This window comes from Lepisosteus platostomus, chromosome 4 (assembly GCF_059453375.1).
Source record: "Lepisosteus platostomus isolate fLepPlt1 chromosome 4, fLepPlt1.hap1, whole genome shotgun sequence".
NCBI lineage: Eukaryota > Metazoa > Chordata > Actinopteri > Semionotiformes > Lepisosteidae > Lepisosteus > Lepisosteus platostomus.
In genome coordinates this window covers 14,114,175-14,132,328 of record NC_142614.1, presented here as the reverse complement: position 1 = coordinate 14,132,328, position 18,154 = coordinate 14,114,175, and the positions used below count along the sequence as shown (strand labels likewise).

At 37.5% G+C, this 18,154-nt stretch overlaps 1 protein-coding gene across 4 annotated transcripts in view; it reads left to right on the top strand.

Annotated features, from left to right (window-relative positions):
- The window catches only part of grid2 (glutamate receptor, ionotropic, delta 2), a 608,583-nt gene that overhangs the window by 507,222 nt on the left and 83,207 nt on the right, over positions 1 to 18,154 (top strand). The gene's annotated exons all lie outside the window — the stretch shown is intronic.

Here is an 18,154-nt window from a genome sequence, read left to right as displayed (position 1 = left end):
TGTACTTATAAGGAGAGCTTAAGTTGATTTGTAGACAAGCTGACACGGATAAATGACATCTCACTCTCAAAGTAGTATAACAGTTCCAGTATAAACAACATTGATAGAAAACTTAAAAAGTGATTAATTTATTCTTGGGTTTGCATTGGTGCCTTACAGCACTGGGGTCCTTGGTTCAATTCCTAGGGTGCCATCTGTGTGGCGTTTATATGTGTCCCCCATATTTGTGGAGATCTCGTAGTCCAAAAACATACAGGCGGGATAATTGGCTTCTTGTAAAATTGGCCCTCTTGTGAGTGTCTCTGTGTTAGAGCCTGTCTGCCTTTTACCCCAAAATGGAAGAAGAGGTTAGAAAACAGATGGGTGAATAATTTATTCTGATGGTGTAACCTTGAGCTGAGACTGTTTTTTAATCTGTTTTTTTCCTAACTCAAATACCAGCATGAATTATGGGAAAGCAACAATGTGATGGTGCTTTTGATATACTTTAGGAATATTCTTCTGTTTCTCCAGAATGTTATACAGAATGTAAAAAATTCTGTGAGAGGTCAAACATGAAATATTGAAGGAAATGCTCAATAGTGTTCAGATAATAATATCTGAAGAGCATGTCCTCTTGTTCCACACAATCTGGAATATCAGTGCTGACCTAAGTACACTCCTTAATAATTCAGCATTCAGTGTGAAAAAGAACAAATAATGATGTATACCCTCTTTACCTCGGTGTTGCATTTCTCTCCAAACTTTTATTAGGTACTCAATGCACATCAAATTCAACCTGACTTTTTTTATACAGGACTACCATATCGTTTGTCTCTTCTCTCTTGTAACATCACAGGAGGCTTAGTTATTCAATAACCTCTTCAAACTGGTTCTTGAAGGATGCCAACAAATCAGCTGCCATGGAATGGATTGACTTTTTATCTCCTCGCTCCAGAGCAGTCTGCGATGGCAAGGAAACGATCAGAATTGCATTGAGGGGAATATGGTGACATTAGAACTAGAACTAAAATTCTTTTTTTTTAAATAACCTTGCCTCAAGACATTGAAAGCAGACTGATTTCATGCTAGCTTATGAGAAAAAAACCCTGTCTCTTTCACAGCTGGGAATTAACTTTTATCATTTAACCTCTCAGCCAGGCAGCTCAACAGTCAGGCACTTAAAGCTTTGACTAAAAAAAGAAGACTTGTGTTGGTTGGTAGGGGGCTGAAGGAATCCTTCACTGCAAGAAGATTTGCTTTCTGAGGACTCAGTAGTCGGCACTAATGCCATTTCCTATCCTCATGTTCTCCTACTGCTAGTTTGTTTTAGATATACAGATTTGTCAGCTTATGGTAGGATTTGGAGTTGTAGGAGCATGATTGTTGCACACCTTGAAATATATACGCTGTCTTGGGATGGATGTGTGGCTGTGGAGTCTTTTCATGGATGAGCAGGAAGAATCTAAGAGCTATTGAACATAAGCTCCAAAACAACAAAAAAGAGTGAAGGCTTTTCTTAAGGTAAGAGTTACCCTATAAATTCCAGGAGTATTAAAATGCTTGAGGAAAAGACTGTCCAAGCCAGAGATAGACCCCCTTTCCACCCTCACTGCATCCCTAGTCACTAGCTCAGTTTGTAAAAATCATCAGAGCACCAGACCTCAGTAGTTGCATGTTCTTTTCTATCAGCTGTAGTGCTCATAGGCTGTCACCAGCTGGTGATCTGGCACCAGTCAGCCCAGAGACTCCATGAGGGCTGTCTGGCATTTCTACTTGTACAGTACTACTACCCATGACACTGTATATGTACTTTTTTTCCAGTATTTTACCTTTATAAAAGGGTGGCTCGGTGGCTCAGTGATTAGCATTGCTGGCTCACTGTACTGATGCTCTGGTCCAGTTCTGGACCTGGGGTGCTCTCTGCATAGAGTTATGATGTTCTTCCCATGTTCGTGTGGGTTTCCTCCAGGTGCTCTGGTTTTCTCCCACAGTAAGCACATCCTGGTAAGTTAATTAGCTTCTGGGAAAATTGGCCCAAGATGTGCGTGTCTGCATGTCTGTGGATTTGGTGTCTCATCCAGGTGTATCCTGCTTGCGCTTGTTGAGTGCTGGGATAGGCTTGGGCACCCCTGCAACCCTAAATAGGATAAAGCGGTCAGAAAATGGATGGATGGAAGACGGTACATGCAATGTGCTTTACCACCACATCACCACACGTTTATAGTGATAGTGATTTTTAAGAAACAAAAAATATGAAGACATTCAAGGTACAAAAGTGAAAAGACAGCAAAAGATTTTGAAAAGAGGGTCATGTTTTGTGGGGATCACTGAGCATGCTGAGCTAGGGCACTCGAATGATCAGAGGAAAGCAGTGCAGTGTCCCAGAAACAGCAGCAAAGGTTAGCAGGTGTACAGCATTTTAACTAAAGGACAACGGTAAAAGCACATGATATGAAGGTACACCTACTGTATCTTGTTTTTACTATGTGAAAATGAGGAAAACAGATAAAAAAAATATGCTTTTTTATTATATTGATATTGGACTGGAATACTGTTTAGAAGAGTCTGCTGCATTAAAGGGTGTCATTCTGCAGTCCTCTATACTGTATGTGTTCATGAGGTTTAGCCGTTATTACTGTATGTCCTGTCTGATTAAGCAGAAAAAAAAATGAAAGCAAAGAATTGATTTTCTCTAAACAAGTATTCTTTTCATAATAGCAAAATCTTGCGTTTTGAAGTTTTTGAAAATGTTCTCGGTGTTCAATAAATGTATGTAAGATAACTGTATGTCTCATTGCACTCAGAGGCTCATGTCACACAGAGGGATTAACAGATCAGCATGGCAAACAAGAAACAAATTAAGGAAAAGTTTCATGTAGGAAACTTTTTCCCTGCCTTAATTATTGAAAAACTTAAACTATGTTAAGGCACTATCTTATTGTTTGCTAATTACTTGCTGTAATGGGGTCTTCCAAATGCTAGTGTTCGCAAGTGCCAAGGTCAGTTCCATTCTAATGAAAATTCGCTCCATACAGAGTAGACCTGCTGTGTCTGTGAGCAACTCCTCTTTCTTCCTTTCCAACATTGCAATGAGTGACTGCATTCCTGTCTTTTATGGTTGTCTCAGTGCAGCCCTGTCTCATTGAAGTCTCCCCAGCCCTGTCTTAGTCCTTTGTCCCCAACCCTGTCAATTTTTTTATCTTCACCCTAAAAGGCATTTCACTTTTGTTACAATAAAAAGTGCTAAAGGTATTCTAAAGATGTGTAAAATACCAAATACAGGATGCTGAATTTCTAGTAGAGACAATGAAATTGTATTGACATAGCTCATGTTTAAAGTGCAATATGCTTTGCAATATTAATGATCTGGCTTTCTAAAAATAAGCACAGGCTTCTCCTATCTAATGTCATCTGTATCCTGGAGTTCCTTATGACTAAGATAATTAAAAAGTATGTTTTGAAAATGCATAAAACGTTAGACAAAAATTAGTATACAGCCACAATGATGTTTTATCCTAGGAATAAAGTGGACATGCTTTTAGGAATATTTTACTTATTGCTTTTTTATTTGCAAGGGATTGAATACTTTCTAGTTCCTGTTCTAAACCTGCAAGGCAAGTCTGCAGCCCTGGTTTTGGAAAAAGATGATCCTTTTGATGAGTGTAATATAAAAAGTAGTTATGAGAGACCCAGCGATCGTTAACGTGGACTAATTAAACAATGAAGTCATTGAAAGCTCTGCTGTAATGGAAAGCAGGAGCTGCTGTAGCTCTGCAGGACCAGGCAACAGAGCACTTCTGTGGGTAAAGCATCCATAAGCCAGTGGTACGAACAGCTGTGCATTAACAGCCTGTGAATCTTGCCAGAAAGCTCAATGTCAATGACCCTTGACGATCCAACCTGCAGTTTTAAAATCCTTTCTGCGATTGCACACTTAAAAATTAACTGACAAGAAGCTTGATTTTGTTTATCATTTTATTTTCATTGCCCATTGGTTTGCAAATGAAAGACAGAGAGCATCAGTACAGAATCAAGAGCACTGTGATTAGGCGGTCAGAGTAAACTTGGCATGAATGCAAGAAGCAGCAGTTGGGATCTCTGGTATTTTCTTCTGAATGTGGTTCAGAGCTTTTAAAACACCCTACAAAGTACAGAGAAATGGACTAAGAAAAGTATAAAATAATTAAGTGATGTTAAAAATGAACAGACCCATCACCTGGCAATCAGACCAATAACCATGCTAAGTGGTGCCTTCATCACCACTAAATAAGCACTTTTTCTGCTCTAATTTTCAAAAGAGAAAATGTCTCGAAACAAGGGCTCTGTTTGTAACATTCCTGGTTGAAAACACTACTTTGGCTCTCAGACTTTCTTTTCTCTGTTGCTGCATACCTCTAAGCTGCCTCTGACAGCTTTATTACTGACACATCACTTTGTGATTGCTAGTTAATGCTTAATATAGGTCTTTTTTTAAATGTAGGGTATGTACTGTATATATCAGTAAACAACAGGTGGTTGTATCTTTCCAGTCTTTATGATGTCAGTCCATCATTTTTTAAATGCTATTACTGTATGGCACTCATGAAGAACTCACTCTTGAGTGAGACCCAGGCTCACACATGCACAGTACATGGCTACATGACATAAGCAGGGGTATTTGACCAAACTTTCTTCAAGCGTCCATATAACTTTCAGCCACAAATACACCAGTAGCAGTCAGCACTTGAAGTGTGAGCCATATGACTGCTGTCTTGATTGAAATTCAGGAGCTTAAATTTTTGAAGTAAAATTCTGCTGCAGTGTGCTTTTAGGTAAAGATAAAATCTGGAAGAAGAAAATTAATTTCTTGTAATAGTTTTTTTTTCCAATTAGTCTTATCTTAATATTCTTCAGTTTTCTTTAACTATTATAGTGTCACGTTTCACTACCTTTCCCAATCTAAAGGAAATGAATAAACTCTTCTTGGTCCTGATTGGTACAACTCATGCTTGCAGGCATTGGTTTTAATTCGAAAATGTGAAAATTAATTGAAAAAAGTATTGTGCCAATACACATTTTCAATTGACATTAATAATTGAGTTGATTTGTTGTTTTAGAGGAAAATTGAAATGAAAGAGCTATTTGAGCACTAGATGATCACAATTAATTGTCATCACAAGGTCGTCATCAGTGTCACAATTGAAATGGTTTTATTCTACTTTAAAGAACAACAGACTATTACAATGCCCCAAATTAATTATTAGTTATTTATTGTACATGTTAAAAGACTATTCACACCAGCTGAGAAAAGGTATTTGGTTCTGTGGGTGGAAATTAACTGTAGCAAAATCTGAGGGTTCATTCTTATGCTTCATAATAATAATAATAATAATAATAATAAACTTTATTTTATATAGCGCCTTTAAAGGTGGCTTCTCAAAGCGCTTTACAGGATGACAATAACAATAAATAAGAAGACTACAACAATAAATAAGAAAATTTCACAAGACAGGACACAATTATAATTACAACAATACAACAATAACAATAGAGGAGACCGTTGAAGATGGTATTAAGAAGAGCAGAGGGGTGAAGAATGGAACCAGTTAAGTAAAGGCTTTTCTGAAAAGGAGGGTTTTGAGTCTGGATTTGAAGGAGTTTAGAGAAGGTGACTCTCTAATATCCTTGGGCAAAGAGTTCCAGAGCTTGGGGGCATAGCAGGAGAAGGCCCTGTCGCCCATACAATGTAGACGGGCTTGGGGGACAGTAAGGAGGGCAGAATTTGAAGAGCGGAGGTTGCGAGGTGGGGAGTAGGGCGATAAAAGTTCAGACAGGTATTGAGGTGCCAAGCCATGTAAAGCCTTGTAGGTGAGCATGAGGATTTTAAAGTCTACGCGGAATTTGACCGGAAGCCAGTGCAAGGACTCCAGGATAGGAGTAATGTGAACACTTGCACTAGACCTGGTCAGGATTCTGGCTGCTGAATTTTGGACATACTTCATCACAAGCATTATCTCCTATGGTCTTACCCTGACATCCCTCCTGGACTGTTGTCTCTAATTCTTCCTTGAAGAAAGACAGACATTTTGTACATTTGTTTATGTATAAAGGCACAAGACAAACAAAATAGTGCCTCTTGGACCCTAGTCTGCACTCTCTAATATGAATTAAGTGGCAACTATAAAATGGCATATAGAGAAAACTCGTAGTAAAACTTGACAGTGCCTTGGTTAATTCAAGTCAAGATTTATCCTGGTGAGTGCTTGCTAGTTGCACTCCATCTTCAGGCATGGTGAATTACTATTCATTGTACTATTGGAAGGTCAACCAATTGGAGAAACCTGTACAAAAACAGCATGTGAAATACTTGAACTACCAGAACACATGACATACTGTACCTACTCCAGTTCCAAAATCACACACCAAACCATGTGACATACCTGTTCCAGTTCCAAAATCACACACCAGACCATGTGACATACCTTCTTCAGTTCCAAAATCACACACCAGACCATGTGACATACCTGCTCTAGTTCCAAAATCACACACCAAAAGTGCCACAGCTTTCTATTTCCAGCTCTGAAGTATAAGATCCTTCCTCCTAAGTACAGTGGCAATTTCTTCATAATCAGCGGTTTTGGTTGCAATGAGAGCCGCATCCACCATGAATCTAGAATAAACTACATGCCTTTGTGAAGCAGCAAACATTGTAATTCACTAACCACATTTTCATCTCTTCAATCAGTCAGTACACGCTCAGCAAACTGACATTGATTAAGCTTGCAGGCTGTACACACAACAATTGAAAAAACGCTGCTAACCTAAATACTTACTGTTGTTTCAGGCTCTTTACATGAAAAATAAAGGTCGAATTTTGGAAACTATAAATATCCAGAGGGGTTTGGGACAAATTTCAATATTCTTCTACACTTTGACATAAAATTGTGGACAAATAAAATTATTGTCTCTAACGTTATATAGATGACTTTCACAAAAAGGCTGTTTAAGAGTGACACCATTATGCTATATCTATGAATGCTGTTTTGAATGCTAGTTCATGAGAATTCATGTTAAGGAGACAGAATGTGACTCAGAAAGTTCAGTCACTCAACGCCACTTCAGCTCATGTCCCTGATATGTCTAGCTACCCTTTACCATGATTTTATCATGAAATGTCTTGAGCTTGTCAGTGCAGCAATTCCTATGATTTTACAGTGAAAAACATCATAACTGTTATTGGGCATAAAAGCAATTCATATTGTTCATCTTGTGTCACTAGAAATGCTGTAAGAGTGAGTAGGATAGGTCTGTGTGTTGTTTGATTTACCAGCTAAGGATGCTTGCAAATTAGACACACATACAATGCCAGCATTGGTCTGGGCAGGATTCAGTAGATGTTTCTGTTTTAAAAATTTTACAGACACTTTTGGAAAGCAATCTGTCCCAAGAATACAGAAAACTGATAAACATAATACACCAGTTATCAATCTAGAACTGCAATGTGACATTTTTCTCTTTCTTCTGTTGCATTATTGTAAGAAATAATAGCTGGAAATCCTTGCAGTGGCATCAACACACTTAGTATTAATTGGCTTGAGGGCATAACAATTTACATTTTCACACTGGTAATAAGTGGGAGGTACCGTGCTCAAGTGTCCCTTTATAAGATTTAAATACATAACCTTCCACTTATAAGCCTAGTCAGTCCTAACCACTTCTCCCCACTGAGGGTTACTAGACTGATGGCAGTATATTTATGCGTTGCTGAAATGTTTTTTACAATCTATAAATACATTTATTTTTGATCCTGACATGCTTTTCTAAAAGCTTGTTTCTCCTAATCTTAACAAGGTTTTACCAAACTTCTGAACTTCCAGTGAAACACAAATAAGCCTGCCTCCATTTTCTTCTGTGCGGCACGTGTTAGCCACAGTCTTTTGTTCTGCAGTAGTGATTCAAGAAAGAAATCAATTTGGTAATGATTTAAAAAATGGAAACGTGTACCCATTTCATGTTTAGAAAGGTCCTTTCTAAAATGTAAAAGGAATATTGTTCCCAGCTATAAACAACTTAATAAATTCTTCTCTTGCCCTGTTCAGTATTATTTCATTCATCAGTAACAGGCAAGCCAAGAATGACTAACGTCAGCACTTAATTTGGACAGAAGAAACAAAATGTAAATCAATTCTTTCATCTGTGGTCTGTGTATAGATGTTTTTAAATACGGTGGGTGTTTGTTTTTTGTTTGTTTCATGCTAAGTTAGGTAGCATTGTGAAACAGAAGGTAGATTTCTACTGACACAGTAAGACTCTGCTGTATAAAAGGATCTCCACGTTATCACTGGTAAATGAAATGTTGTTCTCAATTGACGTCTATAGTTGAGTAATTACAATTGATTCTTTTCACAATTATAACACAATTAAAGTGTTTTGATGTGAATTTTCCATTTGAGATGTACATTTATAGTTCTATTGTTCATAAATGAAAAACTAAAAATGTAAGTAAACAATTGATTCCCATTCTTTGCAATTGAAAATGGTCAGGTGGGATTTTGATATTTGCCACATTTAAACCGAATCAATACAAGTCATTTACAACTCTAGTTGTAGATGCGTTTTGAGCTCATAGCATAGCAGCCCTGAGACAGGGTTCAGACCATCTGGTCTTACAAATATTTCAGACACGCCCGTGTGAATAATCCAGCACAGATAATGTAACCAGCAATGTACAGTTGAAAGTACAAAACTGTTTGCTGGAAAGCTCAAGATGTACTGATTCTACTTCCTCTACTTCCTTGCTATCTAGAGGATGTCTTTATAATCCTGCCAAAGAAGGTTCCAGCTCAGATGTCAGAGAGAGTTACGAGGTAACAAAGGAAAAAAGTACTTGTAAAACAGAGATACCAGCAGATGTCAACAATTAATTTGCCTCCTCAAGTGGAGGAATTTCCACTTCATGTTTATGCTCTGTATTAACTTTAACCAGTAAATTGAATTCTGCATGTACCTTAACAACAAAGTATTCTGTCAGTTAGAAAAGAAAACTAAACTGCAAAACCTGGATGCTATTAAATTACCTGATAATAAGTGGCAGAAATAAACATTCTATGTTGCTACTTTTCCTATTATACGTAACATCTGCTGGAGACATTAAAAGTACTGCTTCATGCCTGTGCATTATATAGAGAGACTAACTCTTGGTTCTGCTTGCTACTTTGCCTTTACTTAGCATCAGATTGCACACAGAGGCCTGTGGAAGGAGTTTGAGACTATTTGTGTAGTCTAAGATTAAACACAGAAGTTACCAAGAAGAGTCTTGTGAATTTCCTTGTATCAGGTAAATGTCAGCATTTGACTTGTTTTTACCATTTTGTGTCATTTAATTGTCACAAGTGATTAAAACACTGTTTAAACATTAAGTGGTTGCGAGACATTTAGAATTACATGATTTTACATGATGTATTTTATAGAATTCATGTCTCCCTAACACAGCCGTTAAGTGTTGTGCAAGAATCTCGTCTGAATTATCGACTGGCAGCTTGGTGTTCATGTATACTGTAATTCACACTTCAGGATATTTAACTCTGAACAAGTATTCAGATGAATTCAGAACTGTTTAGTTTAAATTCAACAAGTAAGAAGCCACCTCACTTTTTAGTGAATAACTAAAGGTTTCCAGAATAAAAAAGAATAAGGAAACTTTTCTTGTTTTTCAACCTCTCTAGGAAGAGAGACTGCTCATAGTTTTGTCCCTATACCCTCATGGAAATGGTTTCCTTCTCTTTTTTTGTTGTTTTTAAGGCCAGCAACAGCTTTGGAGCTACAAGTCTGTTATCGTAGGCTCCTTGGTCAGGATTGTTAAATGAACATTGGCAAACTGTCATTACAGCTCATTAGGCAATGTGATTTAAATCCCATCACTAATTTCTTCAAACAGACAGAGAATAAGACCACACATGCTACATAGTCTCAACAAGCTCCCGTGTACCCTCCTATCATTTCCCTGAACATTAAAATTTGGCAAGCCTGTATCAGAAAAAATGCCTCTTTTAATCTGCATTTCTTTACCATGGGACATGTTTGCAACAAATGAGCTCAGCTTCATTGCTGTATTCAAGACCTCACACAAGAGTTTTTAACTTGTCCTGTGGTGATGTTCTCCTAGGCAATGCACAGTCTGTTTCGCTTTCTTTTCCATCTGCATTAGGAGCTGTAAGATTTTCAAATAGAATAGATAACAGGTAATAGCATTTCATATGACAGAACGTCTGTTGAATTTATAACTGTCACCATAGAGCAGTTTATGATGCAAATGTAGTCCCTTCAAATGCATCTTTTCATTATATTTGTTTCTAAAATCTTTAAAAGTGAAGTTGAATTTGTAAAGTTCATTTACACAAAACCTTTAAAATGCAACTGCACATAGGTTTCTGGTGGGGAAGATTCAGAAACTCGTATCCCTCCTTCCTGATTTCTATGGTGACCATTTCTGCTGCTGAGGGATATTTCTCTTCTCCTTGGCTGACATGTAATTGTCCAGTCTTCACTGCTGATTATCAGAGCAGCCACCTAAAAGAACAGGGTGAATGTTATCCAGCTCCATCACCAGGGCACATTAGTAATATCACAGTAACAGTATAGTGGAGAAGAGGGAAATGTGGAATGTGGAAAGGCAGGACATGAAAGAACAGTAAGTCATGAATCAGAAAGATGCGAGCAGGTACAGTACAAGTGTGGGATTAGAATTTGATTCGAATTTGACCTCTGCCCTATTGGCATCAGCACAGTAAGACAACAGGGAAAAGCAAAGACACCAGGCAAATTCTCTGATTTAATAAGTGTCATTTAAGAAGTCAAATCCTAATAACAATGAAAGAAGTGAATAAATATAAAGGGACAGCATCACAAATTTAATACTTTGGTGTTAACTAACGTAAATGAGGAAATGACAGTGCTGACAGGAGACCAGGACTATCACAACCCCCCTCACTCATGAGGAATGAGCCGGGGACCCAGGGTTGGAGTGAGGGGTATAGAAAAGATGCGAGCAGAGCTGTGGGCTGCCAGGGAGTATTTATAGGTAGGAGAGTTCAAGTGTAGGATTCGAATTTGACCTCTGCCCTACCTTCTGTTAAACACCACCACAAGGGGTACATACTGTACATTCCTTGAACAGCTTATATTAGGTTATGGACACATGTAGTATTTTGGGGATAGGCTTGCAGGGCTGGGACAGACTGAAAGGCATTAACACTCGTAATTAAAAATGCAATGTCAAACATGAAATTGGTCAATTGTCAATGAAATTTGCCTCTATGAATTCTCGTAAGTGACCAGAACCAAGGCCATTTGTAAAATAAGTCTCCCTGTAACATGAAAGGGAAGTAAAGTTATCCCCTCTAGAAACTGTTTGACAGGCAGGGCTGCGCTGCACATAGTCAGGCTAATCTCTTGTGTCAAGATCAAAAGAACCTCGCTGAGTCTTCTGCTACCTGTACCAGGCATATTCTCAGCTGCTCCACAGGTAATGTCATCTGAAGAAAAAAAAGGATCACGGGTCAATAGAGATTCAGTGAGCCAAAGCTTTATTTTTTAAGGTAGGAGCACTGCAGACTCAGTATAAGCTTCCTTAATGGAAAAAGGTGTACATATTGATACTTGCCTGTACATTTTGCTTTTATATCCTAAGTCTTCCAGTGGAAATTTTGAATAATGCGTAAATAATTTAGAAATATGCAAATGCATCTGTCTCTTAGAATTTTCTAATCTCTTACTTTCCTGTTCAGACACTTGAGTCGAATTCGCAGTATCACTTAGCTCTGACCAGCTCAAACTCCTTAGTGGGGATATCACCAAGAACAGCAGAAAGATTTAGATGAAATCTCATTACCCCAGAGCACCTTAACTGTTCCTGTTTCATTTTTATACAACAACACTTTTATGTCCTTGGTGATTTACTTTCAGTCATTTCTGCCCATACCAAAGCAAAATATGTGCACTGGAGGAAAAGAACAGTATTAGAAAGACAAAACCTATTTCTCTTGTCTCTGTGCTATCTTAATTTCTCCAGTTACACCGTTCATTTGGGGAGCATTGTTACTCACTGCTGCATGAAGACAGAATCAATCCTAGAGATTTAGACATTCTTCAATTCAGCATATTCGGTTTCTTGTTTAAAGACTTATCCTGCAGGAGCTGATGATATATCTCACCCCAAACATCAAACTGCAGTCACTAGTGTGTTTGAGTATTCTGTCTTTCTAGAAATAGTCAAAATCCAAAATCTCTGAACTTCAGGGATTGGTGTCTGGGGTCTCTTCACTGTGTGAGCTCTAGTTTTTATTCATTATACAACTCCTCCTATCTTACACTATCTTATATCTTGTCTTATATGAAATCCATTTGTTGTTAAGGAAACATGACAATGTGTTCTAATCTGATTATGGGGAATATATATATATATGCATTTATCTCAGCTAATTAGAAAAGACTAAATTCTCTTGGTTGTTTCCCTATTTTTAATATCTTCTATTAATAAAATGCAGTTTGTCTTTTTTAGGCTGTTCAAATGCCTAAACCCCTTCTCCCTCAAAAAAGCTACAAAATGCAAATCACTTTGTGCTTCAATTATAAAAAAGGACTAAATTTTACCTTGTTAAATTTTAAATGACTTTTCATCACTCTCACATTAAGCCAGGAGCGATCCATCTCTTCCTGGTTGTAAACAGCATCTGGCTTTGCTACAGTTGTCCATTAGTTAATCTGGGGTTTTAGCAAATCTTTGATGTTATAATTCAATGTGTCAGGCAGGGAAAATAGTCGCCGTTGTTTTCCTCTCTGCTCCCATCAAGTACTTTGCCTGCTGCTGTCAAACTCTAATAATAAATGAAGATTCCTCCCGCAGTGAGGCTCTCAGAAGCACAGAAACTCCATCAGCATTTAATGACCAGATCACAAAATGAGCCCTTGAAGGAGGTCCTCTCCTGTCACGCAAGCAGCTTGTAAAATATAATTTTCTGAAACAATGAGAAATACAGGACACTTCTCTCCTTCCTGGTTTATAGACTCCAAAACAGAGCAGTAGCCTGTTCAAGCCACTGCAGTGAATGATATGAGGAAAGGCACTGTAAAATAAAGGAACCCAATACAGCAGTAATTATGTTTTTATACACACTACATACAGTATGACTTTGAAAGCCCTGTTTTCTGTTGTATTAGTTGTTTGTTACAGCCCAACAGGATCTGTTCTCTTTCATCACTGGATGTTGTATTGTCTGAATTAAAGAAAACCATTACGGTTCTAGTTAATTTCAGATTGCATAGTTTAATTCCATGCTTTGTTTAAACTACCACAATGGAATAAATTGATTTCAAGTGCATATCTCTTTGAGGCTGAAGTCTCACCACAGATCACACTATCATTTCTTCTTTCTCCAGTAGCTGCCAGTTAATTGCAAGATTTATTTATTTTAAAATGCAGTAAGGGGGGCTTGCAGAAGCTTGAAAGATTACAGGAGACCTTGTATCCCTTCACTTTCTTTATATTCTACTATAGAAGTCTCCTTTGAATACAGTTGAGTGTTGATCTCACATTGAGCTCTGAAGTACAGTTAGGGCGTTTGAGTATTTTTTAAATGGGCTGGATTTTTCCTCTGTGTAGAACATTATTGTGATAAGATGGTTTGTTTGAGAGGTGAAAACAAGCAAAGTGCTCTTATTCACTTTTCCCAACTAGGTCATCCTGGGTAACCTGATGAAATTTATGGATTTCTTACTTAATTTGCTAGCTCCGTTTATCAAGGCTTAAAATAAAGAGATGCTCCAAGCTCTAGCATTCTTACTCTTGAGTGTATAATACAGTTTGCTCTGATGCATTAGGATCAAAAACAGTTGTTTTACCATTCTGAGATTCAAGTGTGATCCTCTACAAGTTATGAAATATTTAAGCACTGCAAAGATGCAAGACTGCTAGGGTTCTATTCCTGAATCTACAGATTGTCCAGCTTTGTATTTTATCCCTCTGCCTCAGCAACTCACAAATCCCTTGAATAAGAACAACAAATGTAAGAAAGGTGAGGAGTCCTTTGTCCCATGTCGTCTGTTTCATTGCTAATGGCAATGACTCCACAGACCTCCAGCAGTTACTTGAAAGAAACAAATGTTATCAATTTCAACAAAATAGCTGGGCAGCTTGTTCCAGACTAAATTGATCTCATCCTCTGTAACCGATAAAGTGTCATCAGTCATTTTACACTACGGGAACAAAAACACAGATGATCTGGGAATATTCATTCATATTTTAGTGATTGTTGGTAATATTATTGATAATATTGTTGCCATAGTTGTTTCTGTTATTAGCAGAAATATTCACCTTAATGGTCTCATGAGGAAACACAGACAGGTCTGTTCTTTCATATCATTGACGATTGTTGCACTCTAAAAATCAAACAGTCAAAGTGCTAAGATACAGCAAAGGGGGCTCTTTTGCACTAATAATATAAAACAGTCAGTTAATAATGAATCACAGTGTCACATTTTCATCAATTTCACTACTATTCCTGTGAAGATATGAATAGTATATTTTAGTTTTTCATTAATTCATCCTTTCTCAGAAACTGACTTCTCCAGACAAGGGTCACACAGAACCAGTACCCATCTTAGTGTGACCCATCTTCACTGTAAGTTACAACAGCAAGGCTGCGCTGGTGTTTGTGGAATTTATGGATTTTAATCTAAGAGCAAGTTAAGTTCCATGACTATACACTGAATAAAGCAATGAAAAGACTCTGAAGCATTGTTCCTTTATAATGGTATATATATGCATATCTGAAAGGGAATTTCTGGCTTTAAATCTGTGGCCAGAGGATTTGCATTAAAATATTCCCATTATGAAAAAGGATATGCGTTTCAGAAGAAGCACCTGTTAGGAATCAATAAGAGATGTTTATGTTGCCTCTTAATTCTAGTCAGGCCATCTCGTTCCTGCTGAATGCATTTCCAAACGTGCTGTAAAAAGAAACAAAATCAAAGTAATTCTGTGGTTGCAAGAACATCATTGTGCTTTCCATATGCCTTGTAATATGGGGTGAAAATTACATAGGCTTAAGTCTCTTAACACCTTCTGCACAAAACAAACTCACAGCAAGGAAGCAGCAATGCTCTGTGATCAAACAAGCCTTCAGTCACTAAAAACATAGTTCACATTCCAATGTTTAGATAATTAAACAAACAAAGACGCAAGTTAGAACCAAAGCAATACAAGCTTTGTAAACATGCAGGAGGAGGTTTCTGAAAGAACAGAGTATAAAGAGAGGCAGGCAGTCTGAGGCAGAGGGCATGATGTAACTTAACTGTGCTAAACTAATGCAAAACTAACCTATAATGAAATGTAGACTTATGGGAAGACATATAGACACTGGCTCTGATGCCACAAATATCAGTCTGGTTGTTCTGAATAGCCAAAAGACAAAGCTCAGAGGATATTGGGGAGGTGTTTTTCCTGAAACTCAACTGCACAGTTAAAGGAGATCTCAATTCTGAAAGCATTGCTTACTTACATCTGCAGCCCCTTTGAGACAAATCTTAATACATTTTGGTTTGAAAATTAAGGAAATAAACTTCTGCTTCATAAATATTCTGTAGCAGCACTCCTATGCATACTGTGGCTATTGCACGTCTTTATAGAGTTATCAGGTCATTTACAAACATCCTTCCATTATCCGAAAGCGAATTATTCTTGAAGCACAGGGTTCAAGGCAAGGCTACGCCCTAGACAGATAGTAGTCCATCAAAGGACACATATAGGATCAATACAGAGACACCAATTAAGTTAGCCATTAACTTTGGAGCACGACAGGAAACCAGAGCACATGCAAAAAGCCCACACATGGGTAGAACATGTTAATCCCACACAGAAGGTGCTGCAGTTCGGAATCAATTCCAGGAACGAAGTGCTTTCAGGCAGTAACACTAACCACTATACCACCTTGCCAACCTTTTTAATTAATATACTGAGCCATTAACACTTAACTGACTGATAAGTTATTTTGTTAAAGACAGTAGAAAAATAAATAGTGCATGTCCGTAACATGGAACTCATTTTAAATGCCTTATAAAGGATGGTAAAGTTGCAATTAAGCCTGTGGCCAAGAACTGTAGTTCCTGATTTAAGTAGGTGAAGGATTCCTTTAAAGATCTCTATTGTTTGTAGCAGAAAAAACAAGCCGATTGCAAGCTGACAGAAAGTACAAAAGGTACCGAGCTTAAAGAGAAGTATGGCATTTACAATACTGACGCTTTCTGTCAGACAGATCACATAAGGAACACCACAAGGAGCATAACAGTCATCAGATACCACTAAAACTGTTTTATATAACAGCCACACACTTACAATTAACCTAAGGCTATTTTCTCCTCATTATGCTTTTACACATATGCGGCATCAGTTATGTTGTAATCGTGCCTCCCATAATAAGTGTTTGACTTGCTGCCAGCATGCATATTCAATGTATGCTGTAATTATGTCCTGCCATAGCATTTGCACATTTCTTGGTTGATAACATTCTCATTGTTAATTCGCAAATGATTGGTTCTTTATGCTGGCTATATAATTGGCTGTGCTATTAACAAGATTTAGAGACAGATTTATTGGGCCTTTTTGCTCTGGCACAAAGGTGTCAAAGGTTCTTCAAATTGGAAATTAGCACTGCTACTATTACAACATTCTAAGTAACAGTTTGAGGCATGGACATCAGGTTTCGTGAGTAGAATTGATAATACTTTAATATATAATTTAATCATTTTTAATAAGATTTTTTAATAAGATGTTTGCACTTTGCCTTTAGAGCCACTGCATTCATAAGAAAGACTGAAGAAACAATTCTGAGGTTGTGATGCATGTCTCTGGTTGATAGCTCTGAGCTTCTGAGATAGGTCTATTCGTCTCTCCAGAGCTCTGAAATTTAATTTGGTTCTGCTAAAGCTATATGAATAGCATTTTTTTTTGTTATGAACTACAGAATAAAGTCATTAACACAAATTACTTGAACACAGTTTGGTAATATGTCTGCAGTCTTTTATACATCTATTAGGCCTTCAGACAATGACCATTGCAGATTCTGGAGGGTGTAATTTTTCTGAAGGTTCTTTCACACACACAACAGAGCATTGGAAGCTCCCTAGGCAGTTCAAATGTCTCAAAATCAAGTCCCTATCAGTTTAAGCCATTGCATTTCCTGCCCTTTCATTGTTTTGCAAAGTGACTGTCAAGAACACTCTTTGAAAAGTCACTGCTCTAAAATGAATAACAAAACTGCAACAATCAAGTTCCCCTTTTCAACTTAGAAATATATCATTCCTCCTTACTACAGGAGCCTAAAGAATTTTCATTCACGTTCTAAAACTATTCGGACTTTAAGTTGGAGACAAGAAAAAAAACATATGCATACCAGAATGAGCATGTTAGTGTTTGAAAATCATCTTTCAGCTAACAGTAGTGTTTGATCTCACTCCGTGGCCAAAAGGAATAATATTTAACATTCCTCTCTCCTCCAACCTGTCTTTCTAACAGAATTAAGACTGTTTGTAGACATGTAAATGTCTACCTTTATGATACATTATGTTTCAAAAAGAATATAATGTACACAATTGCAAGAAAGCCAGGGGCTGTGAATTGGAAATGGGAATTGGAGAATCTTGCCCAGGTGCTGTGTGTACTAATACAAAGTGGCAGTGATGTTAAGTCACTTGCACTTGAAGAGCAGTGTCTGGAAAACTGCAAGCCTCGTTTACATTAACATTTTCGGTTTGTGCTGTAGGACAAAAATGTGGATTTCAGCAAAAAAAATGTATCACTAAAAGACTGAAACAGTTTTCCACATTTTATTGGTTTTCATACTAGCTTTTTGCAGCACATAAAATCTAAAGGTGCTGAGCTGCAAGTTCTGTAAAAAGTAAAACTCAGGAATCTTACATTTCACCACCTGAGTTCTTACATAAAGAAGCATTTGGCACTTAAACTCTTAGGAATGATATAATGAACTTCATTATTGTATTCTATTCTGCTCTATTCTGATATGATATGAATTGCTGCAGCAGTATGATAGTTCGTCCTACAGTTTAAAGACTACTTCCAGGATTTATTGGTGTGTCTTAGAGGGTGGGGCAATGTGGTCAGTTTTTGAAAGGGTTGAAT